This window comes from Rhynchophorus ferrugineus, unplaced genomic scaffold (genome assembly GCF_030347505.1).
Source record: "Rhynchophorus ferrugineus isolate W39M unplaced genomic scaffold, kcgeb_rfMv2 rfM6, whole genome shotgun sequence".
Taxonomy (NCBI): Eukaryota; Metazoa; Arthropoda; class Insecta; order Coleoptera; family Curculionidae; genus Rhynchophorus; species Rhynchophorus ferrugineus.
The window spans coordinates 40,834,491-40,846,230 of NW_027472585.1; the positions used below are offsets into that span (position 1 = coordinate 40,834,491).

The 11,740-nt window shown below is 33.2% G+C and overlaps 1 long non-coding RNA gene across 1 annotated transcript in view; it reads left to right on the forward strand.

Annotated features, from left to right (window-relative positions):
- The window catches only part of LOC143198140 (uncharacterized), a 96,247-nt gene extending 90,315 nt beyond the window's left edge, over positions 1 to 5,932 (forward strand). The window contains exon 2 of the long non-coding RNA XR_013006169.1: positions 5,721 to 5,932. This is a non-coding gene — a long non-coding RNA (uncharacterized LOC143198140). The remainder of the gene's footprint in view (positions 1 to 5,720) is intronic.
- Positions 5,933 to 11,740: the final 5,808 nt, after the last annotated feature.

Genomic DNA, 11,740 nt, shown 5'->3' on the forward strand with positions numbered 1-11,740 from the left:
TAGCTGTTAATAACAACAGAAAAGTTTTATAATGATATTCGTTTTATTTATATTCTCTTTTTTCATTGTGCTGTTGGCCTACACATTAGCTGCGTATTACCTACCATTGTTTGAACTTTTTCGCTCTTTTATCCCGACTCTAAAGTAAATTATGTTTTCTATTTTTTATAAACCGGTTGAATTTTTACATATCTAAAAGCTTTCCCACTTTTAGGGTTACACGCTATACGTTTTATTCTCTAGTTGGTAAAATAAAATTATTTTTAAATTAAGTACTTTCTCTAATTTAAAAGTATGAAGTATAATGCACAAAAAATAGTCATGAACTATATACACTATTGTATTTTCTCACATAAAATCATCAAATTCTTAATCGGATCTGCGATTCTGGGGCCTGAGCTAATTTGGTTATATTTAACTTATAAATTTCATTGATTGGTAACATTTTATAATATTGATGTAAAATAACATTTTTGTGGCACTGTTTTTTTAATTAATTTAAAAAAGTTAATCATAACATTTGTATCAATTAAATAAGATATTTACTAAAAAAAGATACAATATATTTATTGGTACAATATATTTATCGCTATAAGCTATGCTGTCTTATTATAGTCACTAGAGAAGAGACACAGCTTTACAGAGAACAATAGATGAGAGTTTTGTTTACATAAACTAAAGTTTAATAAAGTCTGTTATTTTGATTTCATAACAGATATCACATACTGAAAAATGTTTAATACTTAATAATATTCTTATAAAAATATACTAAAAACGTGGCGTTTTACAACATTTTAGGAGGCAAAATAACTGTCAAAACCCTTAATGGAAATAAGACAACTTTCGGAGATCAAAACTTTTAAGTAAATAGCGTTCAAAGTTCAAACGAAATTTTATAGACAGTCGTTTGGTATTAAAACATAATCGTGCTTTTAAAGACGATATCAAAAAGATCTAAAAGTAAAACTAAGTACAAAAATAGCAGTTTAATTATATAAAAAGTACGCCAGACAAAAAATATATCAGATTAAATTCAAAAATAAACTTTAAGTTATAAGTTGGTATCGCATATCGTTTCAAAAAAACATGTAAATACCAGTATGTTTTACATATTGATATTCGAACATAATTTTAAAAAGGAAATATAAACGTGAAAGATATATTCGAAGAATATATGAACAGCAAATATAGCGGCCTATCTAAATTGAAAGTGATCTAATATCGACGCCTTCGGTAAATAAACGGTACCTATATCTTAATAGAGCCTTTGAAGAACACGGTATGTAAAAGATTAATGGAAAAGTTTAAATATGTTTTACCTCAACCTCGATTTACAGTTACTAAGTGTATATATTTTATTAGCGATATCTATTGGTGAAAAAGTAAAATATCATCGTAAGCAACTGTTAAACAATCTAACCTAACTGGTCGATTCAGGATACATTACTCCACAAATATCTCCGGATTTGGCGCATACTCATATTGAGCTCCATTTAACTTTGAAACGGAGCAAACAGCTTTATTTACCTAAATTTTTTATCACGATTGTTATATTTAATGTCGAAAATGTATATAAACACGCAAATAGGTTCAGCAGGTAAATAAATATGGTAAAATTTTAGAAATAACACATTTTACTTAAGAAATTATTGAATAAAATGAAATAATAAATATTGAATTAATACATCACCAGCCATTCTATTTTTATAAAAATCATCATATAATACATCATCATTATTTTTTATAAATAAATATACACAAATTTGATAAATAATTGATTTAATGTTGAAACTATATATAAGGACTGACATAAATATTGAAAATTTTTTGAAATAACACATTTTACTTAAGAAATTATTGAATAAAATGAAATAATAGAAATAATTCCTATATTCCTTTCTATATTTATAAAAACGCCATAAATTATTTTACATATTTGAACAATTAACTTAACAAAAGACCGAAATCTATTTAGATCTATTCCAGCCAATATGGTTCAAACCAATCGAAAAAGCCATCACTATATATGAAAGCAATGAAATTTTCTAAAAATGTGACCAACTATGGTCGCTACTATTCTTAATGGACATGCCCCATGAATGAATAGATCTCAAGCTTTCGATTAACTTTTAAGCTGAAAAAAATCTCAGTCAATACATCATTATTTTTACAAAACAACAATTTATTTACCTATACTCTTATATAATAATGCATTATATTTTCCTTGTCATTAGATCAGTAGAGTGTCATTGATAGCTTTATATTTTATTTATCCGATCTAGGTCTATTTTTGTTAGCAAATTTAATTATTTCATAGTATCACAGCACACTGTTATTAGATCTTACCAAAATGCTGTCTAATTTCTTCTTCTCTGATTCTCTGAATTTCGCATTACTCGACTTTCATTCTCAACAAATTCTAGCTACATCTACATAAAATCATTACTGAAATATATTATGTTTAAAATAAATGTCTATTTACCAGTTACTACAATTGTTGCTACTGCTCTCTAAAAAGCTCATTAATGACTTGACTACTTCCAACAAAACAAGAATCATTTTCTTCTCTGTTCTTGTTATCATTAAATTTTGGCATATGTTGATACCTATTTGGCAGCTAACATTACCAGTATAAATAAAATCGATGCTGTTTGAATTTTAGAGCTTTTAAAAATTTAAACTTACATTCTGCACTTACCTTTGTTCTTCCATATTTTAAAACCAATGCATGTTAAACCATCAAGAATATAAAAACAATTTCATCACTATAGGGTTATTAATGTAACACAAAATCTGAATATTCTAGATTTTTTTGTTATTTTGCCTTAATGGACTGAACCAATCCACTCGAAAATATAGTTTATGTTTCTTCTTTTTTCTATATGGGAGAGAGATATTTGTGAAGTAATATATCCTGGCCGATTCGAATTCGATGATTTTGAAGTTTATTCTTGCATAAAATATCAGTTTTCATTCAAAAGGGCTACTAACTTTTATTTTAATTTATGTCATTAAAGACGACCTAACATGAATATTCCTAGATAAGTATTAGTTTCTTTTCTAAACTTTAATTGTGATATTTCAATATTCTCGAAGCCAAAATAATATATATACTTCACCAAAATAATACGTTATTTAGCGTAGCCGAACTTTTTACATATAATATATACCCTACAAATATAAAACTAAATGGCAAGTGGTTTAAGAAATCAGCCGATATATTCACGTAAAAATGAGCGGGCGGAATATTACAAAAAAAATAAAACAGAAAGAACAGTTAATATCAGAGCAAGAAGGGGAGTGAAGAAATAAGAACAGAAACCTACATCACTTGAAAAACAGACTCGTTCCAATATTGCCACTCAGCGGAAATGGCGTCAAAAATATTCTAATCGTCCAGTGCCTCGCAAAACCACAATTTATCGTTTGCATGCGAATTTTCGATAGTACGGTACGACAGCAAGCAGACCTCGTTCTGGAAGACAACGGACGTCTCTTAACGCTGAAAATGTGGCTCGGGTGCGCGATAGTGTTGCAGAGTCTCCATAAGTATCAATTCGGAGACGTGGTTCCCAGTTACATATTTCTGTGTGTGTACACAACTGAATAATGAACGAACCCTTTTCTTCTCAGTAGCCACGCCAGTATAGAGAACAGTCGGTTTTGGGGAACACAGAATCCTCAATTATTACCACTAAAAACAACCGTATGGACGATTTAGGACGGCCAGTCAGATCGCCGGATTTAGCACCAGACTTTTTATTAAGGGTTTTTTAAAAATTAAATATTTGTGTGAATAAGCACCATAAGGAAAAACTTACCTTTGTTCTTTCATATTTTAAAACCAATGCATGTTATACCATCAAGAATAAAAAAACAAATTCATCACTATAGGGTTATTAATGTAACACAAAATCTAAATCTTCTAGATTTTTTTGTTATTTTGCCTTAATCGACTGAACCAATCCACTCGAAAATATAGTTTATGTTTCTTTTTTCTATACGGGAGAGATATTTGTGAAGTTTTTTCTTGCATAAAATATCAGTTTTCATTCAAAAGGGCTACTAACTTTTATTTTAATTTATGTCATTAAAGACGACGTAATATGAATATTCCTAGATAAGTATTAGTTTCTTTTCTAAACTTTAATTGTAATATTTCAATATTCTCGAAGTTAAAATAATATATATACTTCACCAAAATAATACGTTATTTAGCGTAGCCGAACTTTTTACATATAATATATACCCTACAAATATAAAACTAAATGGCAAGTGGTTTAAGGAATCAGCCGGTATATTCACGTAAAAATGAGCGGGCGGAATATTACAAAAATAATAATAAAAAAATGCCATAAAAATCCAACCGCCACATCTTGAAACATAAATATCAAACCACGTTTTTATTTACGGAAAAATCAGCTTAGAAAAAGGGAAAATATTAATAAAGTAGATCGTTTCACTTTTATTTTCTTCTTCATCCATTTGAGTCCATTTGGTATTCATTACTTGAAAGCTATTGGATTTTATTATTTCCAACAAACCCTATGCATTTTATTTCCATTTATTATGTGACTTCATTACACGCCCATAAAAATGAAAAAGAAAACCTTTTAGGATCTTTTTACGATCGAATGATCTAACAATATGTCGTTGTTATATATCAATTATTAATATCAATCATCCTGATATAAACATCCAATATAATGTTTGTACATTTTCTGTAAACTTGGGTTTCTGATTAAAGTAGTTGCATATTTATATATTTGTACATTTATACCTCTGCAATGACATACCCTAGTTCATAATCAAATTAGTTACATTTTTTAACAGTACAATTGCAACTACAAGATACTTCATAGAGTAGCCTCCAGGCTTTGCTTCATATCATCAACTAATAAAATATGTATTATATTAGCTATAAGCAGACGTATTATAACATCATATAGAACACAATCTTTCTAAGAGCAGTTCTTTAAGATTATATTATGTTCATCACGTCCCACAAATAAATATCTAATGGCCAAAAATAAGGAGAATTTTGGTCCTAGCATACTAAGTGCGCGACGAACTACGCGATCCAAGCTACTAAGTGTTATGAATGGATGGCTCCAAGTCATTCGAGGGAGTCATTTATGGGCCCTCCATCAAAGAAACTGAAACTTCAATTCATAATTTCATCAGAACTAACTCTATTCTAGGCTTTGAAGATTTTATTGGAGGCTAAATCCGGCTCCACGGTTTGGAATCCGAAAGCCCCATATAGAATTTCATGTAACAGTTTTCATATTTCTAACTCCAATAGTCAATTTATCGTCCTCACTGTCGATATCTCCCTCCTTATTCTCATTAGTCTACTTACCTTTGTTTTCGTAATTAATATCAGCTAGAGTACAAGCAGTGTTGGAATTCACCATCTGCAATAAGTTAACAATATCTAAGGACGCCTCAGCCTCAACTCTGACGCGAAATCTCAGAATTTCTGAAAAATGAAAGTAGAAGCTCTCGATAGTATAGTTTCGTAAGTAATGTTATGTTCTGGCCAAGGGTAAACAAAGAGTGTGAGAAATTGGACCTGGTAGAAAACCCCTTATTATGGCTATAAAAATAAAATTCAAGAAGGCACCAGATCGTCGAATATCCGAGATCATTTTTAAGAATCTGTGGCGACCGCCACGACCCTTTAGGCCACCACCAATTCACCATCAACAACTACAAAGGTTGGCAACGCCGGTGGATTGGTACCATGCAGTTCTGGAGTATAAAAGGCCATCACGACGATGTCTCGCTCTCTTTTCTTATCACCGTCCCCCTGTAACAGTACCACTTCCACAGCGCTACCGTACTTCCTTCACCTTAACCTAATATCCTGTCCATTCTCCCATCGACCACATGTATCAATCGTAAGTTAGAATAAACAACTTTGATTCAAGCAGTGTTTTTAGTTCCCGTGCAAATTCCTTCCAAAAATAGTAGTGAGTGTTCTGATAGATAACCGCAGCGGCAGCCACACGTTTCGACCGACCGACCGACCCGACGAACATTCCTACAATTGGTGACCCCGACGTGATCAAAGTGCCTAACAGGTAAATCAACTCAACATAAGCCACTCGACAGGTGCTTGACACGTGCATGGAAGGATAGCACGAGGAACGGAACTCATCAACATCACATGGTCGACGACATCCCACGAGACTAGCCTGATGGACGAAAACCACAGAAGCCCATCATGTATACCAGCAACACATGAGCACCCTCGCATCACGAAACGGGACACGTAACACATTTACAGGTACCCTCAAACAAAGCTAAACGCCTCAAGACGAACGACGTCCTGCTTCAACTCCGATGGCAGCTGATCCCGTAAAACTCCTCGCTCAGGTTGGGATCCCCATCTCATCAGCAGTCCCCGGGCGTTTGTTTGCGTGATTGCGGGTGCATTCCGGAACTTGCACCACATATAGGTACGTTTCACGGCTGTTCCACTAGGAGGGGAGTTATGTGGCGACCGCCATGACCTTTTAGGCCACCACCAATTCACCATCAACAACTACAAAGGTTGGCAACGCCGGTGGATTGGTACCATGCAGTTCCAGGGTATAAAAGACCATCAGGACGACGTTTCGCTCTCTTTTCTTATCACCGTCCCCCTGTAACAGTACCACTTCCACAGCGCTACGGTACTTCCTTCACCTTAACCTAATATCCTGTCCATTCTCCCATCGACCACATGTATCAATCGTAAGTTAGAATAAACAACTTTGATTCAAGCAGTGTTTTTAGTTCCCGTGCAAATTCCTTCCAAAAATAGTAGTGAGTGTTCTGATAGATAACCGCAGCGGCAGCCACACGTTTCGACCGACCGACCGACCCGACGAACATTCCTACAAATCCATACGATACGTTTTCCATTCACATGAGAAGGTCTAGCTGGAAAGAATATTTCTTTCCTCGAAAATCTGAATATATTGGGATGCAGAAAAGGGTTTCTTGAATCAGCCTTCTCAGCCACTACTAACAAACCAAAGGAGGAGCTTTACCGGTAAAACACTATGCATCCACAATGAGAATCAGAATGATTTAGGAATGCGAATCAGAACAGTCAGACATAATAGATAAAACAGAAAGAACAGTTAATATCAGAGCAAGAAGGGGAGTGAAAAAATAAGAACAGAAACCTACATCAATTGAAAAACAGACCAAACAGATAGACCAGAGAATATTTATTAAAAATAATTGTTCCAATATTGCCACTCAGCGGAAATTGCGTCAAAAATATCCTAATCGTCCAGTGCCTCGCAAAATCACAATTTGTCGTTTACATGCGAATTTTCGATAGCACGGTACGACAGCAAGCAGAACTCATTCTGGAAGACAACGGACGTCTCTTAACGCTGAAAATGTGGCTCTGGTGCCCAATAGTATTGCAAAGTCTCCATAAGCATCAATTTGGAGACGTGGTTCCCAGTTACACATTTCTGTGTGTGTATACAACTGAATAATGAACGAACCCTTTTCTTCTCAGTAGCCACGCCAGTATAGAGAACAGTCGGTTTTGGGGAACACACAATCCTCAATTATTACCACTAAAAACAACCGTATGGACGATTTAGGACAGCCAGTCAGATCGCCGGATTTAGCACCAGACTTTTTATTAAGGGTTTTTTTTAAATTAAAGATTTATGTGAATAAGCACCATAACGAAAAAAATATGTAGACCAAATAAACTTTTCAGGTAAACCAGACTTACGTATCTTTTCTTTGAGCAAAGTTATAGGCAATCAAAATAGTAGTGGGACTTTAGCCAAATGTTTTATATAGATAAAATAAAAATAGAATCAAAGCTTTAACCAAACTATATAGTATTAGATCTATGAACTAAGAAATAACTTAATAAATAACGTGTAAACTTTAATTGTAATAAAGTATTAATTCTTTAAAAAAAAGATACCACAAAACAGGAATATAGAAAGATAGGGAGTGAGAGCGGGACGAGAGAGGGAAAAGAGAGGGAGGGAGAGTACACCGAATTAAACTCAATTGAAAAAAAGTTACCCAGCAGTAATTATACACAATAAATAAATTAACATTTCAATTTACGACGACTTTTGAATACACGTCTTGTATAAAGGCGAAAATATTTTCGAACTTTCGCTCTTAGGAAAAAACTTTTACCCGAGAGCCCTTGTTGTCCATTAAGGCTCAAGGAAATTTTATTCCCTGAACTGAATGATGTTGGATGTGTTTCAATCTAGATAGAGCACAACATTTGCCAGCCTCGCGTTTCTGAAAAACTTTTCCGAACTCACATTTCTCTTTTAATCAATTTTTAACCGAAAGGACACGAAGCGAATGCGACATTTTCGGCAATACTCCATTAATTTTAGAACCAAACGGTTATGATAAGGAATGTTGCTATTCTAAATTAAAACACTGGACGCTGATATTTGTTTCGAAACAATAACCTGAAATTGAAAGGGGAAATTCTTAAGATTCTGGTGTCGTTTAAGTACATTTTCTCTGATTTTTATTTTGGGCCCACCAAGATAAATCCTGTCTAATTTTAGCGAGTCTGCTAACGCAGGAATTTTCTATTTGCCGTATAAATTTATCATTTCATTCCTGAAGATATGACGTCGTTCACCTTTTTTTATTCTTGTTAATATAGACCATGTGGTTCACCTTTCTCATTGGTTTTTATTTCATTATCAGAATTTATTAAAGCCAATATTTAATATTAAGTAAAGACGATATTTATTCATTATCTCAAATTGCTAATCAGATCAGATTAGAAATCCGCCTCGGCTTCTTGAGTTCTAAAGTGATATTACGTTGTGTCACTTCACTAGATACAGTATGGAGTATTAACAATGGTACGCAACATTTTATTTTGCAAAGATTGAATGATGGCTTGATAAAAGTTGCTAGCAGTAAGCTATTACGCAGGAATTGAGACAATAATACAGCATATATCAGACAAATATTCTAAGTCAAGTGATCTAAAATTCAATACAAAACATTAAAGAGGTTTTAACAAAAATATCGAAAATTGAACAACGCTCAAGTAAAAAAACTCAATTAAAAAATATCATTGAAAATGTTATGCAGCCTTTTGGATTTTATAGTGGAATAATAGATAATTTTCGTATTTCTCGACCAATAAGTTGGATTGGTTTGATTGACAACATCCTAGCTCAACAGATTTTCTTCTGGTTATTTAGAAAATTCAGATTAATTTCCTTCCTAGATAGATTCTGTTTTAAGTTGAATAAATGAACTTTTTCTCCAAACCAGAATACAACTGATTTCTATGTACTGTGATTTGCTAAAACTTGAAATAATATGGAAACATTTCCAGGACGTTAGGATATTTTGAAATTCATTTAGGCAAATGGTCCAATCCGATGCAGCAAAATAGTGTTTTTTTTTCCTAGATTCAGCAAAAAGGAGCTTTAAAGTAGTTCTGCTTTATAACTGCGCTTGCTATGTTTCCGTTCATATAGGTCATTCCGTACACCACAAAGAAACCTATAAGAATCTAGAAATGGTTCTTCGCAAATTAAAATATGAAGACCCTGATTGGCAAGTCTGCAGCGATCAAGCTGGGTTTACCAAATTCCCTTATTTGTGTGTCTGTTTGTTGGGATAGCAGAGGATTCATTTTTGTAGGGTCATAAAGAAAATTGTAGGTAATCATAAGGAGCCTAACTATAAACAAATCGTTAAAAGAATGCTAAAAGCTTTACAAGCTTAAGATTGTCTAATGAGTCAAGTACATTCTCTTTATTCCCACTTCGTCTACTTAAAGAGATACAAAATAATACGTTAAAGAAAATAGTGTATCTCAATGATATCAGACCACTGTTGGACACTTTAGAAAGATCTTGCCGTTTTTTCCCACAAGCGAATATATAATGTACAAAGATAAGCATCACTGGGAAAAAGAATGTATCGTTAATAATTTGTAAGAGAAATAATATTTTTATAGTCTATTCTTTTTGCATTAAGGTAATAACTCGTTTAACATAGTTACCCAAAAATGTCAAGGAACGTGTCGTTTTATGACAAAAAGAAAGCCATTTTAGGATTCAGCCTACACAAAGATTAAGGATTACACCACAAAACCTACACAACTCTCATTTTTTTGTGTATCTTGAACGTAAGATCAACTTAACTTGATAACTTGAAAACTTAGTTTTGACCAACTTTCCCCTACTTAATTGTAGAAGTGCCATCATAGAAATATTTTCAAAAATTAGAAAACATTATTGACAAAATGACTTTCCTTTTCATACGTAACCAAAAAAATCGACGACTAGATATCGGACCATGTAAAATTTCGGCCGCACTTCGGCATATACCTACCATACATTCTGGCTCGAAATTCTCACGAAACTCCACGTTCAAATATTAAAATCGAACAACGCGATTAACGCAAAACACAGACCGATACAGGCCGCCGTTTTATTAGTCGGCCATAGTTAAAATTATTTCGGCGCATTAAATAATTTCGTTATGTAATTATTTAAATTTGCAGCCGCGCAAAATGCAACCAGGAGCATTTAATTGACAATAACGTATTCAGCGGATACGCGTTGCGGTTTAGCTGCTCAGTTTCAGACACAATACCGCCATGAATAGAGGTGATTTGCGGCGGTCAACGCAAAATTTGCCAAATAATATCTATTGTTCATTCCCGACATCTATTGTCATGCGAGTATTAAGCATTCTGTTTATTTTAATTGTCAAATTTTATCACGCGACCGGTCACACTAACAGAATTGTTTACCGAGAATTCGATAGATGCTTATTTAAAACAACCCTAGTAAATTAAGAGGTAAATAAAGTCATGCAACTATAATATATAAAAGAAGAATATGATTGTTATCTTATTAATTATTAAGGGAGTTTTATTTTTTTTATATTTTCCCCATATTTTATGTTCTTATACTGAATATGGTGTTAAGAGTTATAAAATTCTCTCATAGAATTCATCATTTTATCTGTTAGTGAGTGGTTAGTTAGATGTGAGACCTAAGACAAAGTAGAAAGAAATAGATAAATGAAAGACATAGAAGACGATGAGCTATCTGCAAGAGAGAGATCGATGGTGAAACAAATAAGCAAAGAACAATGCAATATCTCGGAATGAATCTTAATGCAAAAATTCTCAGTAAGGAACATATAAAAAAGAAAAGAACTAGAATTGAAATATAGGAAAATGTTTTGACTAATTGGAAGAAAATCACAATTATCAATACATAATAAATTGCTTTGACATTCAGAGTTCAATTATGGGGATGTTCTGCCAAGAGTAACATAAATAAAATACAATTTTTTCAGAACAAAGTCCTGAGAAGTATCGTGGGCGCACCCAAATACTATATGATTGACTACCTACATCCAGGTCGTCAGATATCCACAGTCAGTCAAGAAATCAAGAGAATTGCAATGCGGCATGTGGAAAGACTCCATTCTGATGAGAATATTGAAGTATTGCAGCTTATGGCTACCACCAGAGCAGGAAAGACACTTAAAAAAATCAAACCATCTGATCTCGTGTGGTGTAATGTAGTGAGGCGCATATGCAGTGAAATGTATTAACATTATTTCTCCCGAGACTGAAATAGGGCCAATGGGTCCTCCTAGTTATATACCTAGATTTAAGTTAGCATAAAGACAAATTGTAGGTTAGACGGAAACGACTAGTAACAATGTAATAATTAAATAATTTAAAAAG